This window comes from Pinus tabuliformis, chromosome 7 (assembly GCF_031772625.1).
Source record: "Pinus tabuliformis cultivar Carrire ecotype Pingquan chromosome 7, CPIR1, whole genome shotgun sequence".
Lineage (NCBI taxonomy): Eukaryota > Viridiplantae > Streptophyta > Pinopsida > Pinales > Pinaceae > Pinus > Pinus tabuliformis.
This window is the reverse complement of record NC_142293.1, coordinates 1,352,818,730-1,352,828,036: the sequence shown is the minus strand read 5'-3', so window position 1 is coordinate 1,352,828,036 and position 9,307 is coordinate 1,352,818,730.

The window sequence follows — 9,307 nt, the reverse complement described above, 5'->3', positions numbered from 1 at the left end:
GGAGTATTAGATGTTATGAAGCAAGGCAAGGTAACTCATTGTTGGTTCAGCTTCTTGTAAATGGGATTCCAAGCTTAAGGAACTTAAAGAATCCCTTAGATATGGGACAAGGAGCATTATAATCCCCCAAGACTACAAAAGAAAGGGTTATTCTATCAATTGGAGCAACATTATGCTTTCCTTGATGTTGGGAAGGTAGAAGATTGGCATATTGAGAAGGAAAAAGGATTGAAAAAAATAATACAAGCGGTGCATAGATAAGAAGATGAGTTTTGGTGACTAAAATAATGAAGCACCTGGCTAAAAGTGGGTGATAGAAACATGAATTTATTTCACAAGTAGGCCAAGGCTACGGAAATCCATAACCAAGTTAAAGAAATCATCCTAAAAGGACATAGAAAATTACCCCCCTTCACAGAAATCAGGTAGGAAGCTTTATCCCATTTCCAGAAGCTTTATTCAGAAGACACAAATATGGATTAAACTAAAGCTCGAGACTTTTCATCTTACATTTCAAATGTAATTTATAGTTACGAGAACCATATGTTAGCTAAGGAAGAAGTAATAGAGGTTATCTAGTCTTTGGATCTAGATAAAGCCCCTATTCCAGATGGTTTCTCAATTAGTTTCTTTTCTGGAATCTTACAAAAAAATACTTTATGCGAATGATCAATTCCTCAAGGGGGGAATACAAATTTGGAGGAAATGAAAACCCTTCCTTTCTCACATTAATTCCAAAAGTGACTAAATAAACTTCCTTCTCTCAGTTCCATCCAATTTCTCTTTGCAATTCAACTTATAAAATCATCACCAAGGTAATAGCCAATAGACTTAGAAAGGTCCCCCTGCCAATCATCTCTTAAAATCATGGGGTTTTATGCAACATTGACTAATCTTGGATAATGTAATCCTTGTACAAGAATCCATACATTCAAGTAAGCAAAGTGGAGATCTAGATACTGTAATCAAGATGAATATGGTGAACACTTTCGACCGGGTAAGACAATCATTCCTTTTTTTAGTTATGGAGAAGTTTGGTTTCAACAATTAATTTATCATATGGGTAAGAGCTTACCTAGGTGTTCCATGGATATCCCCCTTGGTTAATGGAAGGCCCTCCAATTTTTTTCATAACATCCAAAGGCCTCAGGTAGGGATACCCTCTCTCTCCATTATTATATAGTTTGGTTGCAGAGAGATTAAGTAAAAATTTTCGATTAGCAAGGACAGAAGGGTGTTTAATGGGTCTAATCATTGTCGAGAATGTTAAAGAGGTAAATCATTCCTAAACCCTCCTATTGGGTGCGGGGCTTGAAGATTATTTCCCATAATTTCTTTTTGGTTCTAGACTATTATCTGGGTATGTTAGGGGGTTCAATCAACAAAAAGAAGAGTCATTTATTTGGTTAGAATTGCTCTAATGCCACTCTTCAGGAGATTTCAAGATCATTAGAATTTAAAGCAGGCACTGGGTAGGATCATTTTAAACATTTGGGCATTCCTCTCTCTATATAGGGAAGGTGATCAAAGATGATTGGGACAAGCTCATTCAAAAAAGAAAAAAGATAATGCAGGCTTGGGGTTCTAAGTGGATAAATCCAACTAGAAGAATTGTGATGATCAAAGACATATTATCATCACTTCCAATCCACATCTATTCAAGCATCCTAGCTCCAAAAGAAATTATTAATTATATCAACGCTCTTATTTGCAAGATTTTGTGGCAAGGCAGTTGTAGTGTCCTATCTAGGGTGCTAGATTAGGCTATATTTATTATCGAACAAGATAAGTAAACTTTGTGGCAAGCATCTACAATCTATAGACATAAAGGATTCCTAACTAAGTGTTCATGATGGTAGGTTACAAAACTTCTTTACGGAAGGTTGAGGTATGCTCCCTATCACCTGGACACTCAGGTCACTCAATTCATCTACCTATTCTAAAAAAACATTGTGCATTACTTAAACCAAGATTTCAATCCCCTTACGAGGATGCTGTGCATAAAACCCCTGTTCAGTGAACACTCAGCATTCAATGTTTATCATTCATGAAAGATTGAAACATACTGAAATCATAAGCACACTTAAAATTCAAATACATGAGAAACAGGGTTCATGAAGATGCTTTTAAAAATAACGAAAGATCAGATCCCTTACAGGATACAGTTCAACGATCTCATTGATGAATCCTTCAAGCCACCATCATAAACTTCACTCATACGAATTGCTAATTAAATCAACGAAAGCATAAACCAAACTCTAATCACTGTGCATACAGAAGTTGCTAATAAAATAAAATGACAGTATACCCGTTCCACGCAGGGCCCGTCCGCGTTTCAAAGGTATACTGGACTGCGCTCAAGCAACTATAGAATCAACGCAATAACAAAATCGCGACTGCAACTGAGTTCTGGTATTAAGTTCAAAAGATCTGTTTTTCAAAACGATACACAGATAACAATTGACCAACAACACATAACTGTGTTTACATATGTCTTTTAAAAAAACTAACAGCGTTTACATTTTGGAACGAATGTACATTCGTTATGCGGCTATTGCCGCTTTTGTTATGGAATAGTTTTTAAGTTGTTTCCATTCTGAATTGATTTCAAAAAGGAACAAAACTAAATTAGTTTAGAACCCTATGTTGTAGCTACTTTTGTCGCCAACATGCTGTGCTTTGACCATCATTGACCGCGCATTCAGGAGTGTTGGTTATGCTGTAGGATAGGTGTTTGTCCATGCTTGTACATTCTATTTTTCATCCCTACCCTTTGCTTTAGCTTAGCTGTCATGCCATATGTCAAACAATAAACCAATTACAGGATGTCGTAACTTCCTGTAGTCTTTTTATCAAAAATCCCTAATTCTTTAACATAAAACTCATAAATCAATTTTAATGCATATAACAACTATAATACTGTTAACTAATCAATTTCAAGGGGTCTAAGAGATGTATGAAGGAAAAAGGTAGGCAAACGATGTGTTTCAAGAGGAAAAAGGAGGTCATGGAATGGTACCAACATCTCTCCCCGACTTAATGAATTAGCATGACCTCATGCTAACCCCGATGTGCTTCCTCTGAACTCCGTCCCTGCCTGTACCTCTGATGCCTTCAACAATGTATCCACATTCTTCTTCACCTGGGCATCCTTCTCACCATGGAGCTCATGCTTTAAACTTTTGTACTTTTCCTTGAGGGCCTTCTTTTGGTTGTACCATTTAGTGGCCCACTTACAAATATCTGTTTGTTCAGCTTCAAGTTCATTGATTCGTTCCCTTAACTTCTCATTTTTCTGTTGAGTTTCTTTACTCTGTGCTCTTAGCAATTCATTTTCTTTCTTGATAAATTTTTCCAGCATATTGGCTTCCATTAGTTCTTCCTTGAACTTCTCAATTTGCTTCTCCAGTTTCTTCTGTTTATTAATGGCAAGTTGTGAATCTTTTTCTTGTCTGTTATTGCTTTCAACCTCCATCTCAGCTCCTGGTCTAGGTTGTGAGTGGGCACTACTCTCAATATCCATCGGTATAGGTGCATTTGATTCAGGCTGGTCTTCTTGTAGCTCGGCCTTTGATGCTCTCCTAGTTCTTCTTGTATAGGTGGTAAAAATTTTATCTTGCTCTGCTTCCTGAGCATCCTCTTTTCTCATTTTCCTTGTCCTCACACTGGTAACAGGTGGAGGTACCTTGCTTGCTTTTTTTATAGGAATCTCTTCATCGATATCATTCATAAATCCTGAGTTCCCCTGTGGTTCTTCCTTGCCTTCTTCATCTTTAATTTGGTTGGCAGCCAAGAATTCCTTCTACTTTTTCCCTCTTCTCTATAACTCATACTCGATAAGAATTTTAACTAGCCCAAAGTGATATAAGCTCTTGTCTTCGTTACCTTTCTACTTTTGAATGGTCTTCGACATTTTGGTTAGGCTTTGCAAGAGGAAGTATGGTAGACTGATAACACACTGCCCTTTCAAATGTAACAGTAATTTGATATGGTACAAGTAAACAATACTGTAGCGGCCTTCACAAGTTACAAATTTTTGGATGATATAGACCATCTCGTCCCAGGGATGCACCAGCCAGCTCCTTGGGATGCCTTTCTTCCAATTGACGGATGAAACCCTTGATCTGGACATAAATCAAGTCCATGAATTCTCTTTAAATTGCTTTGTCTTGAAGTACTTCTCCCCTTCTGGGCTGATCCCTAGGGACTGGGCTATGGTGTCTTCCGACACCCTGAATGAAAAATTACCTATCAGAGCTTTCTCTCCGTTGAATGTAAAAGCGAATTGTTTGGTGACCTCTTCATTACTTCCACGAAATTTCTCTAAAAAGGGCAGCCATTGTATTTCTTTAAGAATTGAAATGCAATCTTTGTGATACTGGGAACTATCGAATATGCTTGGTTCGACCCTATTCGTCATTTTGGCAGAGAGTTGTGCTCTAACTCTTCTTTGTTTATGTTTTGAAAATTCAACAAAGAAGTTTTGATTTGTTACCTTTTGTCTTCCGCCCCAACACTGCTGACCTGGTGGCGTCCTCGGCTCTTTAACACTAGCTCCTTTAGTAACCCAAGCGATGCTCGATTGACTGTCTTGTAATTATGGTGGAGGTCGAACCCAAATGACTACATTTTCCTTTCGTGGCGCTTGCTACTTTCAGTCCTTACTGTTGAAGTCACAGGAATCGAATTCTAACATAGAATAACTAAGAATGATAATGAAATAACCGGCTTGACTTAATATATAGCATATTCATCTTTTGAAACAGAGGAATGGTTGTACTGGTCGTATGGATGCCATCATAGAAGCGCTAGAAGCATATATGAAGTACTGGGATATGATTTCAGGTAGTCGTTTGCATCATTTGGCTTCGTCGGGTGGTTAAATCATAATTCGGCCATTTCAAACATAATGAACAAGCCCGCATAACATTTGGTTTTCAAACAATTCACCACGTGTACTGCTTCTGTTGGTACCCAGCCAAATAGAAATGTTGGAATGGTTGTAGGGTCTGATTGGTTGGTAACAGAGATTGAAAAGGTGATATGAGAGGGGATAACAAAATCATATAAGTATGAGATAGGTTGGAGTATTGGAAGATGATAGGGATTAACAATAGGATAAGGAGTGATAGGTATGGAGGTGTCTCTGAAATTGATCATAACAATGACAGTTATTAAATTTAACATTAAAAATTAATCTAAGAATTTAAATGTTAAGAATAAGGAATACATTACACTTTTGTTGGTTGTTCAAGCATTGCATTGGCATGCTAGGTAGGACTAGTCTCTTTTGACTACTCTTTGCTGTTCATAACAGGTCCCCTTGGAATAGATTCGACTACAACAGGTCCCTCTGAGATCTGGAAAATGTTGATGCAGCTTCTTTGAAATCCGGAAAAGAACTATATGTATACAGGTTCCTTGATCTTTGGTATTTGATGAAGTCTTGGTGACTAGCAACCTATGGATCCTTGTTGAAACTTGATGAAGCTTTGTTGAAGTAATCTTGAAGTAACAATCTCTTAACAGGTCCCTCTTATATGTCTTGAACAGGTCCCATTACTACTGGTGTTGGTAACATGGTCTTCTGGACAGAACAGATCCCCCTGCATAATGTTTTTAACCAGGTCCCTCTGAGATAAAACAATGACAAAACAACTTCTTTATTGAAATCTGGAGTGCTGAAACAAACTTCTTTGGAAATTTACAGTGAGGAGATGAGATAAAAAATCTTTGAGAATTTACAATGAGGAGATAAGAAAACAAAATGCTGATGCTTCTCCCCCCACTAAAGTTTTGACTTGTCCTCAAGTCATTATTCAGTTGATGGATCAAACAGGAAACAAAAGAAAAGGAATTCTTACCCGCCAACGAATTGGTTTTCAAGTAAGAATTCTGGGTTAGAGTGTGCCAGAGTCTGGTTTTCACATCTAACCCATTTTTATTATTTTTTTTTTCGTTGTGTTTTTTTTCTTTTTTTAGATTTTGTTTTTTTTTTTTTTTTTTTAATTTATTTTGAATTTATAAATTGAAATGAAATGAACTAAGGCAGAGATACTACAGCTGGAGGCTGCAGTATCTCAACCTCTCTTTGTTGAGATACTGTTTGGAGAAAATTTTGCTTGCTGATGGGATTAGTGTAAAGTTTCAGGCGATGACCATTGACAGTAAAGGAATGACCTTCTCCATCAATAGTTTTGAGCTTGATTGAACCATTGTTGTAAGCCTGAATAATTTGGTATGGGCCCATCCAATGTGTGGTAAACTTGGCTTTATGATCTCTGAATTTAGAGTCAAAAAGTAAAGCCCAGTCTCCTTCCTTGAACTGTTTCTTCTTGATATGTGCATCATGCCACTGCTTCCTTTGTTTTTGCATGAGGATTTTTGTTTCCTCTGCTTGCTGCCTCATTTCATCCAGCTGGTTCAACTGCTGAATTCTTTCTTGTTGTGCTTGGTTCAGGTCAATTTGCAAATCTGCAGCCAGTTTAAAAGTATGTATTTGAAATTCAATAGGAAGCATTACCTCTTTGCCATACACCAACTGGTATGGTGTAAATCCTGTTGTATTCTTCCACATAATTCTATAAGCCTAGAGTGCATCTTTGAGCTTCTCTTCCCAATTCTTTCTGTTCATTGCCACAGTTTTAGTGATGATCCCTTCCAAAGTTTTGTTTGTGGATTCCACCTGCCCATTGGCCTGTGGATGGTAAGGTGTACTTATTCTGTGCTTGATTTGGCATTTGTCTGTGATGTCCTTCACTAACTTTGAAGTAAATTGAGTACCTTGATCAGTCAATATTTCCCTTGGTACTCCATACCTTACAAAAATCTCTTCAAAAAGGAAGTTTACCACTGTTTGTTCGGTGGCTCTAACTAGTGCTTTTGCTTCAGTCCATTTTGTTACGTAATCAGTACATACTAAGATGTACTTCTTACCATTGGAGGTTGGGTTAATGGGTCCTATAAAATCTAGAGCCCATTTTTCAAATGGCTCTAGGTGAACTTGGGGCTGAAGTGGCATCTCATCTGTAGCTGTTGGCCTGCCCATTCTTTGGCAGCTATCACAACTCTTTACATACTTCTTGGAATCCTTAAAAATGGATGGCCAGTAGTATCCAAGACTAAGAATTTTGAATTTTGTTCGCTTAGCTGCAAAATGCCCACCACACGGTTCATCATGACAAGATTTTAAAATATCAATTATCTCATCATTTCTTACACATCGTCTAATAATCATATCATAACCAGTGTAAAATAAATCACCATTAATCCATGAGTATCGAGCACTTTGTTTGACTAGTCTCTTCTTTTCCTTTGGAGTAAAGTATGGAGGTGTCCTTCCTGTAGACAAATAATTGGCCAAGTCAACATACCAAGGATTCACTATGGAAATAGCAAATAAATTTTCATTTGGGAAAGAATCTTCAACCGGAACAGTCTCACCTGGATTTTGCAGTCTAGAAAGAAAATCTGCCACCTGATTCTCTTTACCTGGTCTATCTAACACTGTGATGTTAAATTCCTGTAACAATAATAACCATCTGGTAACTCTGCCACTAGTTATTGGTTTATTCATTAAATGTCTAATGGCAGAATGGTCAGTATGTACAAAGACTTCATAACCAGTTATATAATGTTGGAATTTATTCACAGCATATATGATGGAAAGTGTTTCCTTTTCTGTGACTCTGTAGTTTAATTTTGCAGGTGTTAGATTTTTGCTAATGAAATAAATGGCATAATTACAAGGTTCCTCTTTTTGGCCTAATGAGGCACCTACTGCAGTGTCAGATGCATCTGTAAAGATATGAAATGGTAGGCTCCAGTTAGGCCCTCTTAAGACCGGTTCGGTTGATAACTTCTTTTTGAGTGCTTCAAATGCTTGCTGGCAGTTCTCATTCCAGTTGAAAAGTACATGTTTTGTTAGAAGCTTAAACAAAGGTAAAGCTATTTTACTAAAATGTTCAATAAACATTCTGTAATAGCTTTCATACCCAAGGAAACTTCTTACCTCTTTTTGATTCTTTGGAATTGTCAAATCAACAATGATCTGGATTTTTGCTGGATCAACTTTAATGCCTTGAAAAGAAATATAGTGGCCTAATACTATCCCCTCGTTTAACATCATAAAGCACTTTTCATTGCTCAGGGATATATTAGCTTCAATACATCTTTTCAAAACTCTTTCAAGGTTCTCTAATGCATGTTCAAATGAATTGTCGTACACTGAAAAATCATCCATGTAAACTTCAACACAATCATGAACTAAATCAACGAAAATAGCTAATACAGCTCTCTGAAATGTAGCTGGAGCATTGCAAAGTCCAAATGGCAAAACATTATAAGCATAAGTGCCCCAAGGACAAGTGAATGTGGTTTTGTCCTGGTCTTCTATGGCTATCCTGATCTGATTGTAGCCACTGAAACCATCAAGAAAAGAGAATGATGATTTCCCAGCTAATGTGTCTAACACTTGGTCAATAAATGGTAGTGGGAAATAATATTTGAGCATTGCTTTGTTCAATTTTCTGTAATCAACACAAATGCGCCACTTACCATTTTTCTTGGGCACTATTACCAATGGGGATACCCACTGACTGTCATAAATAGGATATATAAAATTAACTCTCAACAGTTTTTACAATTCTTCTTTGACAATATCTTGGAGCATGGGGTTCATTCTTCTCTGCGGTTGCCTCATTGGTTTGATAGTTATCTATATAAATATGGTGAGTGCATGTGTCGGGGTGAATCCCATGCATATCGGTGTAGTCCCAAGCAAATGCTTTCTGGAATTTTCTCAATAGTCGAATCAATTTCTCTTCCTGAGATGAGTCTAGGTGATTGCCAATGTTCAGATTTTTCCCTGGACTAATCTCTATGATCTGACTCTGTGTGTTTGTGATGGATTGAACTGGAAAAATATCGTGAAATGTTGTTTGCAAAGATTGAATGGTGCATGTTTCCTGAAAATTTTGGGCTAAAATCACATCTGCAGCATGATATTGGTCGTTTCTCAAATTTTCGTAAATATCAGGTTGAGAAAGGAACAATTCTACCAAATCATTATTATTTTGTTCTTGGAAATCATAGATTTGATCGATGCTAAAAACATCTTGTACTTCTTATTTATCATTGTATTTATCATCAAGCCATAAATTGTGTGTTACTGCTGGTGATTGTGTCGATGGATAAAGAGTGAGTTGTTTTATTTCAGTTCCTCTTGAAATGATCATGTTGCCTGATCGACATCCTATGAATGCATCAGCAGTCGATAACCATGGTCTACCAAGGATGATAGGGTGCC